The 22,720-nt window shown below is 40.4% G+C and overlaps 1 long non-coding RNA gene across 1 annotated transcript in view; it reads right to left on the bottom strand.

The window, feature by feature from the left end:
• Positions 1-16,081: 16,081 nt before the first annotated feature.
• LOC137762539 (uncharacterized) overlaps positions 16,082-22,720 on the bottom strand; it is a 55,207-nt gene continuing 48,568 nt past the window's right edge. The window contains exons 7-9 of the long non-coding RNA XR_011073581.1: positions 17,389-17,439; positions 16,681-16,743; positions 16,082-16,336 (exon numbers count right to left, since the gene is read on the bottom strand). This is a non-coding gene — a long non-coding RNA (uncharacterized lncRNA). The remainder of the gene's footprint in view (positions 16,337-16,680; positions 16,744-17,388; positions 17,440-22,720) is intronic.

Here is a 22,720-nt window from a genome sequence, read left to right as displayed (position 1 = left end):
TTGTGTTGTTTCCATATCTTGGTAATTGTAAATAGTGCTGCTATGAACACTGGGATGTATGTATCTTTTCCAATTAGAGTTTTCATCTTTTCTGGATATATATGCAGGAGTGGGATTGCTGGCTCCTATGGTAGCTCTATTTTTAGTTTTTTAAGGAATCTCCATACTGTTTTCCATAGTGGCTCCACCAATTTACATTCCCACTAACAGTGTAGGAGGGTTCCCTTTTCTCCACACGCTCTCTAGCATTTATTACTTGTAGACTTCTTGATGATAGCCATTTTGACCGGTCTGAGGTGATACCTCATTGTGGTTTTGATTTACATTTCTCTAATAATTAGCAATGTTGAGCATCTTTTCATGTGCCGGTTAGCCATCTCTATGCTTTCTTTGGAGAAATATCTATTTAGGTCTTCTGCCCATTTTATGATTGGGTTGTTTTTTTTTTCGATATTGAGTTGTATGGGTTGTTTGTATATTTTGGTATTAACCCCTTGTTGGTTGCATCATTTGCAAATATTTTCTCCTAGGTTGTCTTTTCATTTTGTTTATGGTTTCCTTTGCTGTGTAAAAGCTCTTGATTAGGTCACACTTGTTAATTTTTGCTTTTATTTCTTTTGTCTTGGGAGACTGATCTAAGAAAATATTTCTACGATTTATGTCTGAAAATGTTTTGCCTACATTCTCTTCTAGGAGTTTTATGGTGTCGTATCTTATATTTAGGTCTTTAAGCCATTTTGAGCTTATTTTTGTATATGGTGTGAGGAAGTGTTCTAATTTCATTGATTTACATGTAGCTGTCCGGGTTTTCCTACACCACTTGTTGAAGAGACTGTCTTTTCTCCATTGTATATTCTTGCCTCTTGTGTCATAGTTTAATTATCCATAGGTGTGTGGGTTTATTTCTGGGCTCTCTATTCTGTTCCGTTGATCTATATGCCATTTTTTGTGCTAATACCACATTGTTTCAGTTACTGTAGCTTTGTAGTATTGTCTGAAGTCTGGGACGGTTATGCCTCCAGCTTTGTTCTTTTTCCTCAGGATTGCTTTGGCAATTCTGGATCTTTTATGGTTCCATATAAATTTTGGGATTATTTGTTCTAGGTCTGTGAAAAATCTCATGGGTATTTTGGTAGGGATTGCATTAAGTCTGTAGATTGCTTTGGATATTATAGCCATTTTAACAATATTAATTCTTCCAATCCAAGAGCGTGGGATACCTTTCTATTTATTTGACTCATCTTCAATTTCCTTTATGAATGTTTTATAGTTTTCAGCATACAAGTCTTTCACCTCCTTGGCTAAGTTTATTCCTAGGTTGTTTTTTTTTTGGATATGATTTTAAACAGGGTTGTTTTTAACTTTCTCTTTATGATATTTCATTATTAGTGTAAAAAATGCAACAGATTTCTGTATATTAATTTTCTATCCTGCTACTTTGCTGAATTTGTTTATTAGTTCTAATAGTTTTTGTGTGGATACTTTAAGGTTCTCTATATAGAGTATCATGGCATCTGCAAATAGTGACAGTTTTACCTCTTCCCTTCCAATTTGGATGACATTTATTTCTTTTCTTGTCTGATTGCTGTGGCTAGGACTTCCAGTACTATGTTGAATAGAAGTGGTGAGAGTGGGCACCCTTGTCTTATTCCAGATTTTAGCAGGAAAGCTGTCAGTTTTTCACTGTTGAGTATTATGTTGGCTGTGGGTTTGTAGTAAATGGCTTTTTTTTTTAATTGGAGTATAGTTGTTTTACAATGTTGTGATAGTTTCTACTGTACAGCGAAGTGGAGTTCCCTGTGCTATACAGAAGTTTCTCATTAGTTACCTATTTTACACATATAAGTTAGTGTATATATGTCAATCCTAATCTCCTAATTCATCCCACTCCCCCTCCCCCCTTGGTGTCCATACGTTTGTTCTCTATGTCTGTGTCTCTATTTCTGCCTTGCAAACAGGTTCATCTGTACCATTTTTCTAGATTCCACATATATGCGTTAATATACGATATTTGTTTTTCTCTTTCTAACTAACTTACTTCACTCTGTATGACAGTCTCTAGGTCCATCCACATCTCTACAAATGACCCAATTTCATTCCTTTTTATGACTGAGTAATATTCCATTGTATATATGTACCACACCTTCTTTATCCATTCGTCTGTCCATGGGCATTTGGATTGCTTCCATGACCTGGCTATGGTAAATAGTGCTGCAGTGAACATTAGGGTCATGTGTTTTTTTGAGTTATGGTTTTCTCTGCATAGATGCCCAGTAGGGGGATTGCTGGCTCATATGATAATTCTATTTTTATTTTTTTAAGGAACCTCCATACTGTTCTCCATAGTGGCTATATCAATTTACATTCCCATCAACAGTGTAAGAGGGTTCCCTTTTCTCCACAGCCTCTCCAGCATTTACTGTTTGTAGATATTTTGATGATGGCCATTCTGACCAGTGTGAGGTGATACCTCATTGTAGTTTTGATTTGCATTTCTCTAATAATTAGTGATGTTGAGCATTTTTTCATGTGTTTGTTGACCATCTGTATGTCTTCTTTGGAGAAATGTCTATTTAGGTCTTCTGCCCATTTTTTGATTGGGTTGTTTGTTTTCTTGATATTGAGCTGCATGAGCTGTTTGTATATTTTGGAGGTTAATCCTTTGTCCGTTGATTCGTTTGCAATAATTTTCTCCCATTCTTAGGGTTGTCTTTTCGTCTTGTTTATAGTTTCCTTTGCTGTGCAGAAGCTTTTAAGTTTCATTAGGTCCCATTTGTTTATTTTTGTTTTTATTTCCATTACTCTAGAAGGTGAGTCAAAAAAGATCTTGCTGTGATTTATGTCAAAGAGTGTTTTCCCTATGTTTTCCTCTAAGAGTTTTATAGTGTCCAGTCTTATATTTAGGTCTTTAATCCATTTCGAGTTTATTTTTGTGTATGGTGTTAGGGAGTGTTCTAAAAATTTCATTCTTTTACATGTAGCTGTCCTGTTAGTTTTGGAAGTCCTAGCCACAGCAATCAGAGAAGAAAAAGAAATAAAAGGAATATAAATTGGAAAAGAAGAAGTAAAACTGTCACTGTTTGCAGATGACATGGTATTATGCATAGAAAATCCTAAAGATGCCACCAGAAAACTACTAGAGCTAATCAATGAATTTGGTAAAGTTGCAAGATATAAAATTAATGCACAGAAATCTCTTGCACTCTTATACACTGACAATGAAAAATCAGAAAGAGAAATTAAGGAAACAACCTCATTCACCATTGCAACAAAATAAATAAAATACCTAGGAATAAGCCTACCTAAGGAGGTAAAAGACCTGTACTCAGAAAAGTATAAAACACTGATGAAAGAATCAAAGATGACACAAACAGATGTAAATGGCTTTTATTATGTTGAGATATGTTCTCTCTGTACCCACTTTGGTGAGAGTTTTTATCTTGAATGAATGTTAAATTTTGTCAGATGCTTTTTCTGCATCTATGCAGATGATCATATGGTTTTGGTCTTTCCTTTTGTTAATGTGGTATATCACATTGATTGATTTCCATATGTTGAACCATCCTTGTGACCCTGGGATGAATCCAACTTGATCATGGTGTATGAACCTATTTATGTCTTGTTGGATTCAGTCTGCTAATATTTTGTTGAGAATTTTTGCATCTGTATTCATCAAAGATATTGGCCTGTAATTTTATTTTATTTATTTATTTTTTGTAGTGTCTTTATCTGGTTTTGGTATTAGGGTGATGGTGGCTTCATAGAATGAACTTGGGAGTGTTCCCTCCTCTTCAGTATTTTGGAAGAGTTTGAGAAGAATAGGTATAAGTTCTTCTTTGTATGTTTGGTAGAATTCCCCAGTGAAGCCATCCAGTCCTGGACTTTTTTTTGTAGGGAGTTTTTCTTTTTCCTTTTTTTTTTTTTTTTAATACAGATTCTATTTCACTTTTGGTGATCAGTCTGTTCAAATTATCTGTTTCTTCTTGCCTCAGTTTCAGCAGGCTGTATGTTTCTAGAAACTTGTCCATTTCTTCTAAGTTGTCTAATTTGTTGGCAAACAACTGTTCATAATATTCTCTTATAATTTTTTGTATTTCTGCAGTATCAGTTTTTATTTCTTGTCTTTCATTTATTATTTTGTTTATTTGGGTCTTCTCTCTTTTCTTCTTGGTGAGCCTGGCTAGAGGTTTGTTGATTTTGTTTATCTTAAAAAAAAAATCTCTTGGTTTTATTGATCTTTTATATTGTTTTTTTAAATCTCTATTTTATTTATTTCCTCTCTGATCATTATTTCCTTCCTCCTGCTAACTTTGGATTTTGATTGTTCTTCTTTTTCTAATTTTTTTAGGTGGTATGTTAGATTGTTTGAGATTTTTCTTGTTTCTTGAGGAAGGCTTGTATATCACTATGAATTTCCTTCTTAGAACTGCTTTTGCTGCATCCCATATGCTTTGTTACATTGTGTTTTCATTGTCCTTTGTCTTGTGTTATTTTCTGACTTCTTCTTTGATTTCATCATTGAGCCACTGGTTTTTTTTTTTTTTAATTAAAAAAAAAATTTTGGCTGTGTTGGGTCTTCGTTGCTGCACACGGGCTTTCTCTAGTTGCGGCAAGCAGGGGCTACTCTTTGTTGCGGTGCACGGGCTTCTCATTGCAGTGGCTTCTCTTGTTGCAGAGCATGGGCTCTAGGTGCATAGGCTTCAGAAGTTGTGGCTGGCAGGCTGTAGAGCGCAGGCTCAGTAGTTGTGGCGCATGGGTCCAGTTGCCCCATGGCATCTAGGATCCTCCCCGACCAGGGATTGAACCCATGTCCCCTGCACTGGCAGACAGATTCTTATCCAGTGTGCCACCAGGGAAGCCCTAGCCACTGGTTTTTTAGTAGCATGTTGTTCAGTCTCCAAGTATTCATTCTTTTCCTGTTTTTTTTTTTTCCTGTGGTTAATATCTAATTTCATACTGTCATGGTCAGAAAAGTTGATTGAAATAATTTCTATCCTCTTAAATTTGTTGAGTCTTGTTTTGTGACCTAGAATGTGGTCTATTCTAGAGAATGTTCTGTGTGCACTTGAAAAGAATGTGTATTCTGGGTTTTTTTTGGATGTAGTGTCCTGTAGATATCAATTAAGTTGAACCTGGTCTGTTTGTCATTTAGAAACTCTGTGCCTTATTGATTTTCTGTCTGGATTATCTGTCCATTGATGTCAGTGAGGTGTTAAAATCTCCTACAATTATTGTATTCCTCTCAATATCTCCCTTTATGTCTGTTATATTTGTTTTATGTGTTTAGGTGCTCCTCTCTTGGGTGCATATATGTTAATAAATGTAATATCCTCTTCTTGTATTGATCTCTTAACATTATATAATGTCCTTCATTGTCTTTCTTTATGGACTTCATTTTAAAGTCTATTTTGCCGTTTTTTTTCCTCCTGTCCTATCTAGTTACATGAAGATCTTATGTGCAGCTTTGGTTGTATAGGAAATCTGCCAGTTTCCAGTTGGTTTTCTGTGAGAATTGTTCCACATGTAGAGTGTTTTTGACATGTTTGTGGGGGCAGGTGAGCTTCTCCTACTCTGCCATCTTGATCCCCCTCCTCTCCCTCTTTTATATTTTTAACCTCTTTCTCTATACTATACCACGTGTAATTTTTCAACTCTTATTTCTGATTGACTAATTCTCTCTTCCAGTTGTACCCAATCTATTACTTAACCTGTCCAGTGAGTTTTAAAACTCAATTATTTATTTTTCATTTCTAGATATTCTGTCTAGTTCTTTTTCAAATTTTTCTGATCAGTTTTTTTAGTCTCTTGTTCCTTACTCAGGCTTTCCATTCCCTCTTTCATTTATTTTAACAAATTTGAAAATCTTAGTTTATACTCTGTATCTAATGGTTTCAATATTGAAAGTCTTTTCATGCCAAATCTGCTTGTTTCTACCAACTTTTATTCATGGTAGTTGTTTCTCTGTGTACTTAGTGGGGTTTTTTGTATTATTATGAGCTTGTATTTTGGGGAATTTCATTTGCTGAAATATATTGAGCCCTGGGTTGAGAGTACATTTTTTTTCTTTTTTCTTTTTTTTGAGGTGGGAAAACCATTTTTATTTTCTATGTTTTAAAATTTTTATTGAAATATAGTTGATTTACAATGTTGTGTTAGTTTCGGGTGTACAGCAAAGTTATTCAGTTATATATATAAAACTATGTATACACACACACAGATATATATAGATATTCTTTTTTAGATTCTTTTCCATTATAGGTTATTGCAAGATATTGTGTAGAGTTCTCTGTGCTATATATATAGTAGGTCGTTGTTGGTTATCTATTCCATATATGGTAGTGTGTATATTTTAATCCCAAACTCCTAATTTATCCCTCCCCCTGCTTTCCCCTCTGGTAATCATAAGTTTGTTTTCTATGTCTGAGTCTATTTCTGTTTTGTAAATAAGTTCATTCTTATTTTTTAGATTCCACATATAAGTGACATCATATGATATTTGTCTTTCCCTTTCTGACTTACTTCACTTAGTATGATAATCTCTAGGTCCATCCATGTTGCTGAAAGTGGCATTATTTCATTCTTATTTATGGTCATTATTTCATTCTTATTTATGGTCATTATTTCATTCTTATTTTATTGGGTATATATATCACATCTTCTTTATCCATTCATCTGTTGGACAGTACATTTCTTCAGAGAATATTTCCTTTTGCTTCTATTAAGCATTGGGACTTTACCAACTAGGAATGCTTTAAACTTAATTCTTGGTTTAGGATTCTTTGGGGCTGGATGTGTTGTGAATTCAGGCCTCAAACCTGCATGATGACTGGCTGGTACATACACACTCTCAGGGGAGTATGTTTTTCTCTTCACTCAGAACCAAGACCAAGTGAGGTTATTGTCCCTGGGGGAGTAGGGATCCTAGCTTATGTGAGTCTCCAATTAGAGACCCCAGCTTATGTGGCCCCTTAGCTTTGTCTCTGTGTTCTGCATCGCTCTTAAGACAGAAGCTTTTGGTCACTGGGAAGCATAGATAGCCACTGTTCAGCACTCTCTTGTCTGGATTCATGTGTCTCCTTCATTTTTAGCCTCTGCACATTTCTCTTCTTTTTCTTGCCAGCAAAACCAAGTGTTCGAAAATATGTGTCTGGTTTTGCTTTGTTTTGTTTTATTCAGCATTTATAAAGTTAGATTTTTTAAAAGGTATTTATATTCACTATTGCTGGAAATTTAAATTTTCATTCCCTGTAAAGTTTCATTTTCTTTTAGAGGGACGCCTCTATTTTGTAAGTCCTTTGTGGAGAGGAATGACTGAAAGGACACAAGTTTAACAAGTAAGCAAGCATAGGTGTTACCAATTAATTCATTTTCCAGGTTCCCTTCTTGACCCCAGCCAACCAGGTCTTCTCCTATATCCAACTCTCCAAGGCATTTTGTTATAATTCATAGCACTGGCAAGATTTCACATACTACAATTTTTAAAAGATTATTTTCCTTTATTTTATTTTTTTAAATTTTTAAAATCTTTGTGTCAATAGTTATACTTTTCTTGTTATTTTTTACTCTTTTTTTAAAACTTTTATTTTATATTGGAGTATAGTTGATTAACAATGTTGTGTTAGTTTCAGGTGTACAGCAAAGTGATTCAGTTATACGTATACTGGGACCTATTCTTCTTCAATTTCTTTTCCCATTTAGGTTATTATAGAATATTGAGCAGAGTTCCCTTGCTATACAGTAGGTTTTTGTTGGTTATCTATTTTAAATGTAGCAGTGTGTACATGTCACTACAAAACTCCCAATATTTTCCTTTAGAGAAGATAAATGATAATTTCTCCCATAATTGGCTGCTCAAAAGTTAAGACTGTGTTAGTTTCCCTTAGTAACACAGTATTGATATTTATTTAATCATTACTTCAAGTTTTAAGTACTGTGTGCTAGACACTCTGAGGGAAGCATTCTCTAAAGTGGAGAATTTATTCAACAAACATTAAGTTCCTACCATGTTCCAAGAACTGGAAAAACAACATGAACAAAGCATAGAGACAAGAAACAGCCTGGCCTATTTAGGGGCCCAAGATAGTTTAGAACAAATGGAACATGGAAGTAGGGGGCCAGAAGTGGGGCAAGAAATGGGATAAAGTATCCACAAATTTATGTAGACTCTCCTTGAGCTTTTATTTGTGTTCAAACTTTTTAACCTTTCAGAATTTATATGCATTCTTCATTTTTTAATGCTCAAATCAAAACTTGAGATTTAAATCTTAAGCTGTTACTAGAATATGGTATCTGAATATGTAGAAGTCTTAATCAGAAGATAAAACGAAATCTTGTGTTTCATTGTAGCCCTGTAACCAATCTCTGGGTCAGTGCCTGGCCCTGGGCCACGGTGGGTTAGGGTGGCCCACAAGGGTCTGGGACGGGAGTCGGGGGTCGGTATAGGAGAAAACAGTAGGACCTTACTGCATGTAATAGTATCAGGGGAATGCAGGAACCATGAATCTACAGGAGAAAGCTGAGACCAGGGACCCAGAATTCAGGCTGGACCAGAGGGGGAAAGACAGAGAGCAGAGTCTGAAATCATTACAAGAAAGCCTGGGTTCAAGCCCAGCTCCAGGGCAGAGGCAGGGTGCAGATTCCAGGAAGGCCAGGGAAACTTTGCGTCTGTAATAGGTCCACAAAGGAGTTCAACTTGAGGACAGCTGGAGATCCTAGGACAGAGAGTGTTTCCCTTGCCCTGGGTTTCAGAACTGTCCTTGGTGTGGGAAACCAAGGCTTGTCATGGCACACAGGGCAGCCCCAGGGCAGCTGATGAGTGCAGCTCAGACAGGCCAGGTCCTCAAAGAATGGGCCCGGCAGCCTGATTGCCACACCTCCGTCCTCAAAAACTTTACATGGCCACACCTGCGGAACTGTGCCCATGTCTAAAAAACGAGAATGTGAGTCCTAGCAGGTGAGGATTTGCAGTAGAATTCCTGGTAGGACTTTTGGAAGACTACACACCATATCCCTACTGATTTCCAGGATACAGTGGTCTGCTTTTCTCTGGGGATATTTTTTAGTGTTACTGAAATAAAGAGAGTGAATGATAGAAGCCTTGGAGTGTACAAGTATGTCCTTGGGTCCCATTTCAGGATGCTGAGGCATCAGACCGCCTAAGACAGGTATATGTGCTTGGGTAGAGAAATGCTCGGAGGGTGCCCGATATACTTGTTTCCAGCTTTATTAATGAATAAACAGTGAACTGATGGCAGGTCTAGGCATTCTGAGAAGGGACAGCCCAGGCAGTGCTCTGAATCTCTTCAGTGACAGCGCATGATCCTGAAGGCAGGTCAAGGAATTAAAAAGCCAGACGGTCAAATGTGGCTTTAGGGAGCTGCGCAGCGGGCCTAGTCCTTAGATCTTTCACGCTCTGCGGGCCCTTCGTCTGCCCGAGGCCCGGACCGCAGTGACTCGGGGGAGGAATGGTTATCGGAGGTAGCCTGCGCGGTGCTTCACCATCAGACCGCCTCAGATCCAGCCCCTGCCTCCGCCTCCCCTCCTGACGCCAGTGCCTGGCCCTCCTCCTCTCTCACGGGTTCTGGGGTTCACCTTCCTGCCCCACTCTCTTAACTCTGTTAAGGAAAGAGAAAGGAGAGCATGCTCTGGGCTGCGCCTTCAGGAAAGACGCCAGAGGACAGACAGAGCTGAGCTGGGCTTTGAATGGGACCCGCTCTTGATAACCAGAGAGGAGGTGGAAGGATGCGCTAGGCAGAAGGTAACGGGGAGATCAGCCCGATGGAACACAGGGCTCCAGATGGGGAGAAGGGTTAGGCAGACAGCATGGCCTTTTAGGACGGTCTTAAATTCTAGGCTCAGTTTGAACTTTACAGCAATGAGAAGTCCTTTAAATTAGGGGGTACTAAGAAGGGATAAAAAATTAAAATTAACCTTTATAATTTTAAAATAATAGCTAATATTTACACGTTACGAAGCATGGTTCGTTTCTTTGGGCCCTTACAAGAATCCTGTGGAGGTGGAAGTGTTTAATTTGGACACGGGTATAGGCTGAATGGCAGCATTCTCAGTGATTCAAGCTCCCTGCTGCCATCGAGGTTCATAAAAGGTCTGAAGTGTGTTTGTTATTCAACGCAATGGGATGGGTTATGCTGCTGAAGGAATCTTCTGGAAATGTTTTTTTCTCCGCGGTGAGAATAAGGAGGAACGGAAAATACAGGTAAGATTAGGAAAAGGACTAGTAATCAACCTTGTATTGACTTTTGTCTCGCTCTGCTTGTGCACCCGCCTGATGAAACGCTAATGTGGGCTTCGTGGGCAATCAGGGTGACGGTTATAAATAGAGCCAGCTTAAGAATAAAATAGAATGGCTTCGCTGCAAACTCCAACATTGTTTAGGGAAAGATGTCTAGTTATGAACATTCTGTATTTTTCCACCTGACACTCCCCCTTCCTGTTTTCCTTTCAGAGTTTCAGACAAAAGATAGCTCCCGAGAGAGAGGGACTCCTTCAATCTATGTAAACCTGGCCATGTTGTCCTTCCACAGGTTACAACTGTACAACACATGCGCCTGGACACGGATTTGAACCCTGGGATTTTCAAAACTTTGGATTTATATAAAATAGAGTATAATAATGAAGGCCATGGACAGTGGAGTCTAATTCCCCGGGGATGAGCCCTTGGATGAATTCCTTAATACTAGGCCTCGGTTTCCCCACCTGTAAAACAAAGATAATAGTACCTACCTCACAGGGTTGTTGTGGGGATTAAATGAGATAAATGAGGTCATGTACTCAGTAAATATCAGCTATCATTGTTAACAAAGGTTTTAGGAGGCGTATACAGAATACGTAACTGTGGCAACGGCAAGGCCAGAGCAAATCCCAGGGAATATCAAATTACAGAATCATTGAACTATATTTGAAAGGGACTTTCAGAATTGTTCCAACCCTTGTTTGGTACCAGAAACTCTTCCCTTCCCACTTCTCTCCCTAAGTGGCTACTCAGCCCCTGCTCGTACGCCACACACAGTGATGGGAAACTGCAGTCTCAGGCCAGCGCCAGAAAGCTCTGTTGGAAAGTTTCTCTGTATGCCGAATCTAAACCTAACCTCCTAGAACTTCAAGTTTTGGAATGATCATCACTACAGTTAGTCCTGTCTACATTAAACTACCCTGGTTTCCCTAACTATTCCTCAAAAGACTTGTCTTCTAATCACATCACCACCCTGGTCCTGTTACTCCTAGATCAATGATTCTCAACTGGGGTGACACATCTGGAGACATTTTAGGTTGTCACAAGTGGGGCAGGGGTGCTACTGGCATCCTAACTAGAGGCCAGGGATGGTGGTAAACATCCTACAATGCACAGGACAGCCCGACAGCCAAGAATTATCCGGCCCAAATAGTCCATAGGGCTGAGCCTGAGAAACACTGTCCTAAACATACATGTTAATCAGTGTTCTCCTTAAAGCCTAGGGCCCAAAATGTACACAGAGGAGTGTCAGCTAACACTGCCATTGGACTGTTTGCTGACATTGGAGTGTCAGCCAACACTGCCCTACTTTGCCATTAAATTAGCCTGAGACTCGGGTAGTTCGTAGTGATCGGTCAGTTAAAGCCCCCTTTCATGTGTTGCTGCTGACCCAGGGATAGGGGTCACTTGGAAATGCTCACTTAGAAATCACTAATCAGGGGTGGCCCTCTCTCTTGCTGAGCCCCGAGGTAGCCTTGCAATCTTTTCCAACACGATATCCTAGGCCACCACCATCAATCATTCAAAAGAAGTTGGTGTGCGAGATGAAATCTATTTGCTGGTCATGTCTCCCTGGTTTTGTGGCCTTGGGGCCCATGTATGATGTAATCCTGGGGCCTGTGCTTTGGAGGACCCCACAATCCTGTGTCACGAGCCCTAGTGGCAGCTTGAAAGAAGAAAGGATGCCTCAACCTGACACGTGAGAGCACCCAAGTCTCTCACACGCAGTTTCCTAAAACCCCTTTCCTGAACAGAAAGCCATGCTGACTGCCGCAGTGTGGACAGAGCAGGCCTGCCCAGAAAGGAGGCAGCCTCTTCCACATGCAGTCCTCAAGCTCCAAGGAATAGCTCCTCCTCTTTGCCAATTTCTTCCCCACTCGTGATGCTCACGGTCTGGGTTCCCTGGATCCACGCTGGCCTTGCTTTTCCCAATATAAAGAGATGCAGGAGAGGCACTTAGAGTTAGGGAAACATACTCTACATCCTGGATTCTTCAGGGAAAAAAAGAACTTGAGTACATGGCAATCTAAACTTCTCAGAAACCTAAAACCTATACTCATCAATATCTAGAAAACAGTTACATAATTTTACCTTGAAGCCCAGTGCTTCATACAGTATTTAAAATAATGCCTTTTCTCCTTTTATGGGGAAAAAAAAGGGAGAGAGAGAAAGAGAAACTTTTTGGATAGGCTGAAATAAATGTCTTCGATTTCAGCATTCCTTTATAAACCTAGTTACTTTATTAGTTTATGAACAAAGTAATATGTTTGATTTATTGAAATATTTACCTGATTTACTCAAATATTCTGCTTGTAATATTTAAGAGTAGAATTAATTCAGATTAATCCCACGTTTGCTAACTTCATCTAATTTTCAGAGTGTTAATCATTTACCAGTTACACAAGTGGAGGTAAGCTGATGATCTATAAGGAATGTGGTATCTCTCAGCTTCTAAGTATTCGAGAAGGAGGCTGAAACTGGACAACAGAGAAACCATTAATGTTTGAATAAAACAAAGAGCAGCTGACGTCTTCTGGGATGAGTGCTCTACACAATGGCGTAGCAGATAGAGGAAGGCCTTGTTTTCAGAAATGGAGCGACAGAAGATATGCAGGGGTGAGGCCGAGGGAGCCTTCCAAACTTGTAGCCTCCTGCCATATGGCACTTTTTCTAGAAGTATGGCTCTGAGGAGCACAGGCTCACAAGTTGGACTCCCTGGGTTTAAGACCCGGCTCTCCCATTTTCTAGCTGTGAGAGCTTGGTCATTTACTTAAGCTAAGCCTCAGTCTCCGCACATGTAAAAAGGTAAAGATAGTGGTACTTACCTCACAGCATTGTTGTAAGGAATGAACGAGACTCTGTATGCATAGCGCTGGCACACAGAACATGACCAATAACCATTAGCTATTGTTTTATCACCCTCATGGGCCTCTGATACAATGAGAATTTGTCCTTAAGAGGTAGGTATCTCTATCCCAGTTTATTTCTTGGTAATTCGTTAATACAGTCTGTCTGCTGCTATATAGATTTCTAGAGCACTAATTAGCTCATATGTGGTTGGAAAATAGGGGAACAATAATGGCTTAACATGGAAATAGTATTGGTTCACATGCAACTTTTTCCAAGGCAAGGGGAGCTGAAATAGCAGAGAAGAATGACAACCTCAGTGGGAAGGGCTCAGTGTGGCTTGCTGTTCTTTTTTTCTTTTAATTTTAAATGAACACCTGCCCTTGGGGCTCCTGCCCCAGAGACACACATCCTGGCCTTGCACCTCCCAGGTTCCACTTTCCCCCCCACCGTCATACTCACCTTCACAGCAGTCTCACTGGCTCACAGCACCTTAAGTCAGAGTTTCGACTCAATTGTTTCTGTGCATTTTAAATTTTCCCCAAAGCAGCTTCTGGGCCTAGTGGGCTGCCTGCTTTGGCCGTCCAATTTACCTCCCAAGGTACTGATTACTGCGTCTCTTAGAGACCAGTTACAAAGTCACATAGATTTTGAATAGTCTGCTCTTAACCCTATTTTTCCCCATAAGCCCTGTTACCTTCATTGTGTGATTTTGTAGAACGTGAGGTTTTTCAGGAACACGTCTTAACAGAAATGCCTCATTTCTTTCAAGTGCCACAGAGAGAGGCCACAGCTGAAGCAAAGACATGTGAAGGAACTGAGCAAGGCCATCCTTGGGTAGTATGGATGTGTTTGCAGACTCCCAGGCTGCAAGGCTGGTCCCTCCCCTGAAAGGCAGAGCTCTGCAGCCACTGAAATCACCTTCTCCCGGCCCAGATCACTAAAGTGTGATGCTTCGGTCCTGACCCCATGCAGTGCAGCAGAAACAACCACTTTTCTTTTTGGTTCTGCCTTGGAGAGAGACTGTATTGCAGCATGAATTAGCTAAATATATTTCTGAACAAAGCCTTTCTCTTTATTTTCTCTGAAATTTGGTCACGAAACTGCACTTTGATTCTCCCTATTTCTCTCAGATTTAAATACTTCCTACCTCCCCAGAATTCCTGTGAGAATTTGTTCCTCTCTTTACTGAAGCCCTCACCACAGTATGTCTTATTACAGTGGTGTGTTATGTGTGTCTGTGTGTGCATATGTATGTTTGTGTATGTTTTATTTGTGTGTGTGTGTGTGTTTTACCTCAGTTACACTATAAGTTCCTTGAGGGCAGGCACTTTGTTTACGTCATCTCTATACTTTCTCCATACTGCCCAGAACAATGTCTTTCACATAGTAAGTACTTAACAAATGTTTATTAAGTGAGCAAATCCTCCAAAGGCATTGACTTTCATCTGGGCTCTTTTGTCAGGAGGGTCTAACAAATGTGCACTGTGAATTCCAGTGCAGTGGTTAGAAGACATAGCTTTGCATTAAAAATTTCCTGGAGCGTAGTTATTGGAAATTATTCTGGGGAAGTAAAAACCAAAAAGCAATGTAAGAACACCTTATGTGAAATATTTTATTCATCTTTTTGAAAAATTAATAAGCAGCAGACAAGAATTATTTCATTTGGCTGCTCTGATAGTTCCTGCTTCTCTTTCCAAGGCTCTGGAGGTTGAGTGGTTTCCCAAGGGAATACCAGCTCAGAACAAACCTCAAGGTGAGTTCTGCTTAGATAGGGAACTTGCTGACAGACGGCAGGGTTCTGCTTCCACAGCGAGCGAAGCATGTGGGCCTGGGGGTAAGGAAGACGGGCTCAGCTGCTTTGACTGAAACCTAGAACCTCCACTGTCCCCTTCCTGTTGGTCAGTATCCAGGTGTCTGTTCAGTGCCTCTGCTGTCCAACCCCCTCCTTAGAGAGGGTAGGTCTGCAGCAGGGAGATCTGTGATGGTTCAGTGTGACTGGAGTGCAGGACCCCAGGGGCAGTGTGGGGACAGGCAAGGCTGGAAAGGGAGGGCAAGGCCCCCTTTGGAAGGCCATGCTGGCTACATCAAAAAGTGGATTTTTATCATGAGGGAAATGGAAAGGCACTTGAAGTTTTAAGCAGAGGACTATTATGATTAGTTTTGTAGTCATTCTTACCAATAGCTCAGTAGCTAACCAACGGCTAACAGGTGGTCCTCACAACCATTTCCATCAGCACCACCAAGAAAATATATACTTCGTTAGAAACATGTGCTTGTTATATAACCATAGCAGAAAAACAAGAATGATAATAGCTAATATTATTAAAGCTTCCTATGCGCCAGACACCGTTCTAGGTGATCTTTTAAAATGTGTTTAACTCAATCTTCACAAGAAGGAATGGAAATTTGAGGTCACACAATTAGTAAGTAGTGGTGCTGGGACTTGAAGCTATTCAGGCTGGATCCAGAAGCCATGCTTGTGATTACAGCATTATACTGCCTCAGCGATCACCCTCGGCCCCGCTTTCACCTAGGTTATCTCCCCTAAGCCACACTCATACAGAAATTCTGAGGTCACCACTGATTCTGGCAGTGTGAAGAATGGGTTGGAGAGGTCTAGACTAGAAGCAGGGCTGTCAGGAGAGTGTTGCAATGATGCCGGTGAGACATGATGGTGACCAGGAGCAGTGGAAATAGAAATGGAGGAATATGAGAGAAATTAAGGAGAACAGGATCTGGTAATTCAAGCAAATGAGAAAATGCACACTGAATGCTTAGCACCAAGCCTAGTACATGCTTTTTTTGATATATCAAACTACTATGATATTTTTATTATCACCAGTTGGGTTATTCTCCAGATTTAAGTCCTAGCTTTTGATAATAAGCTTGCAGCAAAAAGCCACAAGTAAATTTTTTGTAGTAAAAAGTAACATATGAATAGCCCTTTATGGAATATGCAACAATCATTGTCAGTTTTGTTCTTAAAACAACTCATTTGTATTGGTTTGCTAGGGCTGCTGTAACAAAGTACCACAAACTGGGTAACAACAGAAAAAAGTATCGTCTCACTATTTTGGAGACTAGCAGTCCAGGTGTCAGCAGGGTTAGTTCCTTCTGAGGGCTGTGAGGGAGAATCTGTTCCAGGCCTCTCCCCTAGCCTCTAGTAGTTTGCTGGCAATCTTTGGTGTTCCTTGGCTTATAGATCTCTGCTTTCATCTTCGTATGGTGCTTTCCCTGCGACCACAAATTTCCCCTTTTTATAAGGGCACCAGTCATGCTGAATTAGGGTCCCACCCTACTCCAGTATGACTTCATCTTAACTAATCACATCTACAATGACTATTTCCAAATAAAGTCACATTCTGAGGTTCTGGGGGTTAGGACTTCAAAATACAAATTTGGAGGGGGACACACATCAACCTGTAACACTTATAGAAGGTAGAGCAGGAATTACTCTTATTCCCATTTTAAGGATAAACGGAGTCTCAGAGAGATGAAGTAATTCACCCAAGGTGAGTGAATTCCTGGGTCACAAAAGCAAGTCTGCTGTAGTCAAAGAGAGTCAGATAGTATAATACCTCTTGCTGTGAGTTTGTCCACCTGTTCTCACACACTTGGACCAGTAAGATCTGAGGCCACACCTGGGTGTGTAAAGAGAGGGGAAGTGGTCAAATGCGGCCTCTTCTTGGAATCAACTGCAGATACCCTGTTATTAAAAGCTTCATTTTGCTTATTCAATTGCTGCCCCTATGGCTGTACCTCATGAGGGTTTATCCTCCAGGGTAACTGTTTACTCAAATTGTTTCTTGTAAGTCTGTTGTTTCTGGGCCCATCCCTGAGCTGAGGAGAGCTGGGTACAACGAGCCTATTCGGGGCAGCAAGTAAAATGCCCCGTGCTTCCCTTTTCTCTCTATAGCATCATTCTTCGCCTCTCTGTGCCTTTCTTTTGTCGTGCCTATTGCGTAACGTCAGCGTGGGTGTGGGGAGGGTATGAGTTGCCAGCGGTGAGCGTGTGGCCGAGGACACCTGCCTGGTGACTTATGCACCAGAGCAGGCAGCACTGGGCAAGCGTCCCAGGAACTGCTTTGCCTCCACGCCAGCTCTGACCTGCACCTTCTGCTCTGCCTGAGTCACTCGCACCAGCTAAAGCCGGTATCCCCTCATGGGCCCCTCTGGGCAGAGAGGAGGGACAGACCACTTGTGAGCCCTCACCCCTGGGAGGCAGCGTAGGAAGTAGTCAGGTGCAGATTCTGGAGACAGATTCTAATCCCAGCCCTACCACTTACCAACCGTGTGAGTGTACGGAAGATGCCTGACCTCCCTGTGTCATTCCTCATCTGTAAAATGGACATAAGAAATTTGTTTACCTCAGAAGGTTATCACATGGATAAATGACATAATCCATAAATGGCGCCTAAAACAACATGTCTGCTACATAATTCTAGCACTCAGTAAATGTAAGCAATACTTCCTTATTTGTTTATTTCCCAAATGTCATTTGTTAATCTGCTCATTGAAAACTGGCGAGATACATATCAAGAAGTTAGTGGTTGTTATGTCTGGATGGTGGAGTTACAGGTGACTTTATTGTCTTATTTTTGCTTATTTGTATTTTCTAAACTTTCTGTCTTAATAAGAGGAAACAAACTCCTGTCGAGGATCTACAGGGTGAAGTAGACTAGAGGTGAGTGGGTACAAAGTGAAGACATGACCGCTGTCCTTAAGAGTTTAAAGTCTATGGAAGGAGACAAAACAGATAGGTTAATGATGTAAGAGGGATGGGCAGTAATGCTCAGGGTGGGCTGGGGATGGAACCAGTCCCCCCTCAAGTGGCACCTGGCATTACAGAAATGCCATCGGGTTTTCCCCAGCAGCCTTTGTGTATGGTCTTCACTGACCTGGAAATAGGAAAGATGACACACATAGCCAGATAAAAGAGCCACTCCTTTAATCTATCCCAGCACCCCAGGGGGACAGGGATGGGATCGCTGAGATTCCTTTCCAAGGTACCTATTTCTAGGAGAGAGCTTATGTTGAAGAAAAAGTTGAGACTCTTTATGTAACACCTCTTACAAATGACAGGTATGAGCCCAGGTTGCAAAGCAGCAGGTCAAATGGAATGAAGAGGGCTTCCCTGGTGGCGCAGTGGTTGAGAATCTGCCTGCCAATGCAGGGCACACGGGTTCGAGCCCTGGTCTGGGAGGATCCCACATGCCGCGGAGCAACTAGGCCTGTGAGCCACAACTACTGAGCCTGCGCGTCTGGAGCCTGTGCTCCGCAACAAGAGAGGCCGCGACGGTGAGAGGCCCGCGCACCGCGATGAAGAGTGGCCCCCGCTTGCCGCAACTGGGGGAAGCCCTCGCACGGAGGCGAGGACCCAACACAGCCAAAAATAAATATTAAAAAAAATAATAAATAAATTAATTAATTAACTAAAAAAAATCTGATTAAAAAAAAATGGAATGAAGAAGTAATTTCCTGTTTTTCTCTCTCTACAGCATTATTAGCATCATCGTTATTCTGGCTGGAGCAATTGCACTTATCATCGGTTTTGGTATTTCAGGTATGTGATTTATTGCATTATCATTGATCCATTCACCCCTTGTCACTAAGTCCCTAATCATTCAGTGTGGTAGAATGGCAAGAGCACAGATCTTGGACCAAGAAAACTACAGAGTAGAGAACTGGTTCTTCTACTTATTGACTGTGTTCTCTGCACTTTATTCATTTAACTCCCTGGACCTCAGTTTCCTCATGTATGGTGTGGAGGAAATAATGTCTACATCACCAGGCAGGTGAGAGAATCAAATGGAATGTCTATCAGAGTGTTCTGTCTACCAGGTAGTGCTGAAGATATCGCTCTGGGATCATAGGTAAAGTGCTGTGCCTGAGCCATTCTATCAATGGCTGGCCTGAGGAGATGATTCCTTTGCAATGAAGCTTCAGCTGAAGTGTTAAAGAATATCAAGTCTTTGTACACAGGGTTCTTAAGGAGAATCCTTACCCTGGTCATAACTGCCGTTCCATGTAGGAAACAGATGCCATTGCGGCATGGATGGTGAGTTTCTGAATGCAGCTAACTGATGTCAACTGCAGGAATAGTCTTCTCTTCTGTGGACACCATGTCTCAGAAGCATCTATTATGGATGCCAGATTAATTAAGACATTGAATGAGTTAGACCAGCAGCTGTCCTCTCTGAAGCAAGTCGTTTGCTTCATTTCCCTTAAAGTGCCTGACTCAGGCCAACACATTTATTTTAACTTAGTCTGTGGCCAAAGCTGTTACTTCATAACTTTAGTTTGTATAGTTCCAGCTGTCTTTTCTCGGTGTCACTCTCCTCCAGTGTGTGTGCTGCCACTAAATAGTAATCACAAGGCCTAAATGAAGAAAACTCGTTGTAGATATGTTTGCCTAGAAAAGACATAAGCATCCTTCTCCATTTTCTTTTATCAACAAAAATGTGTATTTTGTCTTTCATCCATTTTTCTATTGGGTTATCTTTTTCTTTTTGATATGTGGGAACTCTATATATTCTGGGTGCAATTTGGTTATGTGTATGGCAAAATCTCCTCTACTCTGTGGCTTGCTTTTTCACTCTCTTAATGATGGCTTTCAATGAGCAAAGTTCCTAATTTTAACATAGTCCAATTTATCAATCTCTTCCTTTATACCAGGAGTTTTTTGTAACCAGTTTGTTTAAGAAGTCTGCCTATCCCAAGGTCATAAACATTTTCTTCTAGGTTATCTTGTAGAAGCTTTCGTGTTTAACCTCTCACATTTATATCTACAACTATCTAGAATAATTTTGTGCATGGGCAAAGATAGTGGCAAGATAGGTCAAAATACTATCCTTCCCCCACTTCTCACTAGTGCCATTTTTGTCATAAATCAAGTATCCAAATGCATATGGATCTGTTTCTGAGCTCACTAGCCTGTTTCATTCTAATATTCTTTTATAATTTGTTTTCTCTTTATTTCATCTCTTCCTATTCCTAATCTTGGGCGCTCTCTCTCTCATATCTTTTTATTTTTTCTCTCATATCTTAAAATAGGTTTACAAGGTGTTAATTAGCTTTATAGTAGTTTTGAAGGAACCAGATTTTGGTTTTCTTTTTACTTTCTCTGATTTTCTTATTTAATTAATTTTGGCTTTTACCTTTATTAATGTCCCTCTTTCCACTTTGTTTTGCTGTCTTTTATTTCTTTTTTAAAAATATTTATTTATTTATTTACTTAGGCTGCGCCGGGTCTTAGCTGCGGCACTCGGGATCCTTGCTGCGGCATGTTTAGGTGTGGCATGCAGGATCTTTAGTTGCAGTATGCGTTCTTCTTAGTTGCGGCATGCATATGGGATCTAGTTCCCTGACCAGGGATCGAACCTGGGTCCCCTGCATTGGGAGCACGGAATCTTACCCACTAGACCACCAGCGAAGTCCCTTAATTCTTTTTTTTTTTTTAAGTGATGACCCATTTAAATTCTTTTTTATTTAAAAAAAATTTTTTATTGAAGTATAGTTGATTTACAATGTCATACTAATTTCTGCTGTAGAGCAAAGTGACTCCGTTATACACATATATACATTCTTTTTTTTTAATATTCTTTTCCATTATGGTTTAAACCAGGAGACTGGACAGAGTTCCCTGTGCTGTACAGTAGGACCTAGTTGTTGCTGTCTTTTAATTCTTTTTCTAATATCTTAAAATAAGCACTTCACAAAACAGTATGTCCAGAAAGCCAATAAACAGCCCTTAGTAGATACTGCCATTTAGTTTTCCAAAGGGATTTACCAAGTCCCTCTTCACAGGAAGTGTATGAGAGACCCAGGGCTCCATGTCCTCCCCGACACTGGATCTCGTGGGACACTGTTGTGATTTTACCTTCTAAATATTTCCTGGTGACTGAGAGACTGGGTGCGTTTTCACATGAGAAGCATAATGCTGAGCGACAGAGCCAGACACAAGACAGCACATTCTGTATAAAAACCAGGCAAATGAACCTCTGCTGTTAGAAGGCAGAATAATGATTATTATCCTGGGAAGAGTGAGAGAGCAGCCATTAGGAGGGGGCGTGAGGGGACTTCTGGGGGATAGTAAAGTTCTAGTTCTCAGTGTGGGTGGTGGGTACATGGGGAGAAGTTGTGATAATTTTTCAAACTGCACAATTACGTGTACATTTTATGTATGTATGTTATACTTCTATATCTTCCATAATATATATTATATATATGGAAATAAAATATTGACTAGTAAAGCAAATATTTTGGACTTTTAAAGATCTCAGTACATACATTTTGGTACCTTCCTCACTAATCCTTAACTCCTCTTCTTTAGTTATACCTTACCCTATTCTTGATCTTATTTGCCCCCTTGAATTAAAACCCTAGTGTTTGTCCTTCACTCTAAACCTTGGGGCCTAACCCTTTAGTTTGGAGGCCTACAGCTAAGTGGCTTGGCATCAGAGCCCTTACCGAGTTATCTTTTGCCTGCTAGTCTCTTTGACCATCCTAGCAAGAATTTTCACACTGTCACAGCTTCCCTGTGACAGTCAACATTTTGCTACTTATACCTTTTCCTGTGGCATAGCTACAGCGACCTCAGGTACTGAGCTCAGTTCCTTGAATACAGAGGGTACTCCTTAAGTGCTTTTTGAATAGACCAGTGGACGGAGGCATGGAGGGGTGAATACACAGATAAAAGTTACAGTTCACTCAGTTCATCAGTGTACCACCAATAATATTAAAACCCTACCACCAATGAAAGGTTTTCTGCCTTCTTTCTGTTTCATAAGGTAAAAGCTGGTTATTTTGGATTAAGTGGGCTGTTTATTACTTTAACACTGTTTAGTTGGATTTTTCTAAACTGCCTCTATTAAAAGGACCATAACCCTTACCTGAGAGCATTAAATTATCACACTTTAAGTAAATTAGATAAAATGTTAGCTGGATGAATACACAAGACAGTGAAATTAAGCAAATAGCATGAGGTAGATGATGATGATGGTGATGGTGATATCTTTTGAATCCTTTTTGTGTTCACCTCACTGTGCTAAATAAGTTTGCATATATTATCTGATTTACCACTCACAACAAATAGGAGATAAATATTACTATGTCCTGATTAGAAAATTGCCTAAAGTTGCACACAGCAAGCAAGGAGGCGCAGTTGTGTTTCAAGCCCTGGAAATTTGCTTCCAGAACCCACACTCCTACCCATCACTCCATACCAGTGATAACATTCATGCTGAGCTGTGGCAGAGAAGGGTGTTTTCTGGTATGCCTTGCAGGCAATATTCCTGAGACCAGAGATTTTAAAGATGTAAAGATATTCCTAAATACAGAAAAGAATCTATTTCTTTGTAACTCTCCTGAGGCTGTGTATGTCACCTTCTCATAGCCATTCCACTCCTTACAAGCTCTAAATATGGACCCAATAAAACATAAAATGCATTTGAGGTGGGTTGTTTGGAAGAGAGGCTGAGCAGCTCCCATTAGGCTGGTTTTAGGGCAGCCTTCGTGGATGACCCTTTGAGAAGGAGGGAAATGCAGTGGAAAGGTCCCTGACTACACTTTGCCAGTCCCTGTGCTATCACTCACCCACTGGGTGACTTTAAACAGCTC

This window comes from Eschrichtius robustus, chromosome 3 (assembly GCF_028021215.1).
Source record: "Eschrichtius robustus isolate mEscRob2 chromosome 3, mEscRob2.pri, whole genome shotgun sequence".
In the NCBI taxonomy this organism is placed as follows: domain Eukaryota; kingdom Metazoa; phylum Chordata; class Mammalia; order Artiodactyla; family Eschrichtiidae; genus Eschrichtius; species Eschrichtius robustus.
The sequence above is the reverse complement of the archived record's forward strand: the minus strand, read 5'-3'. Positions and strand labels throughout refer to the sequence as shown.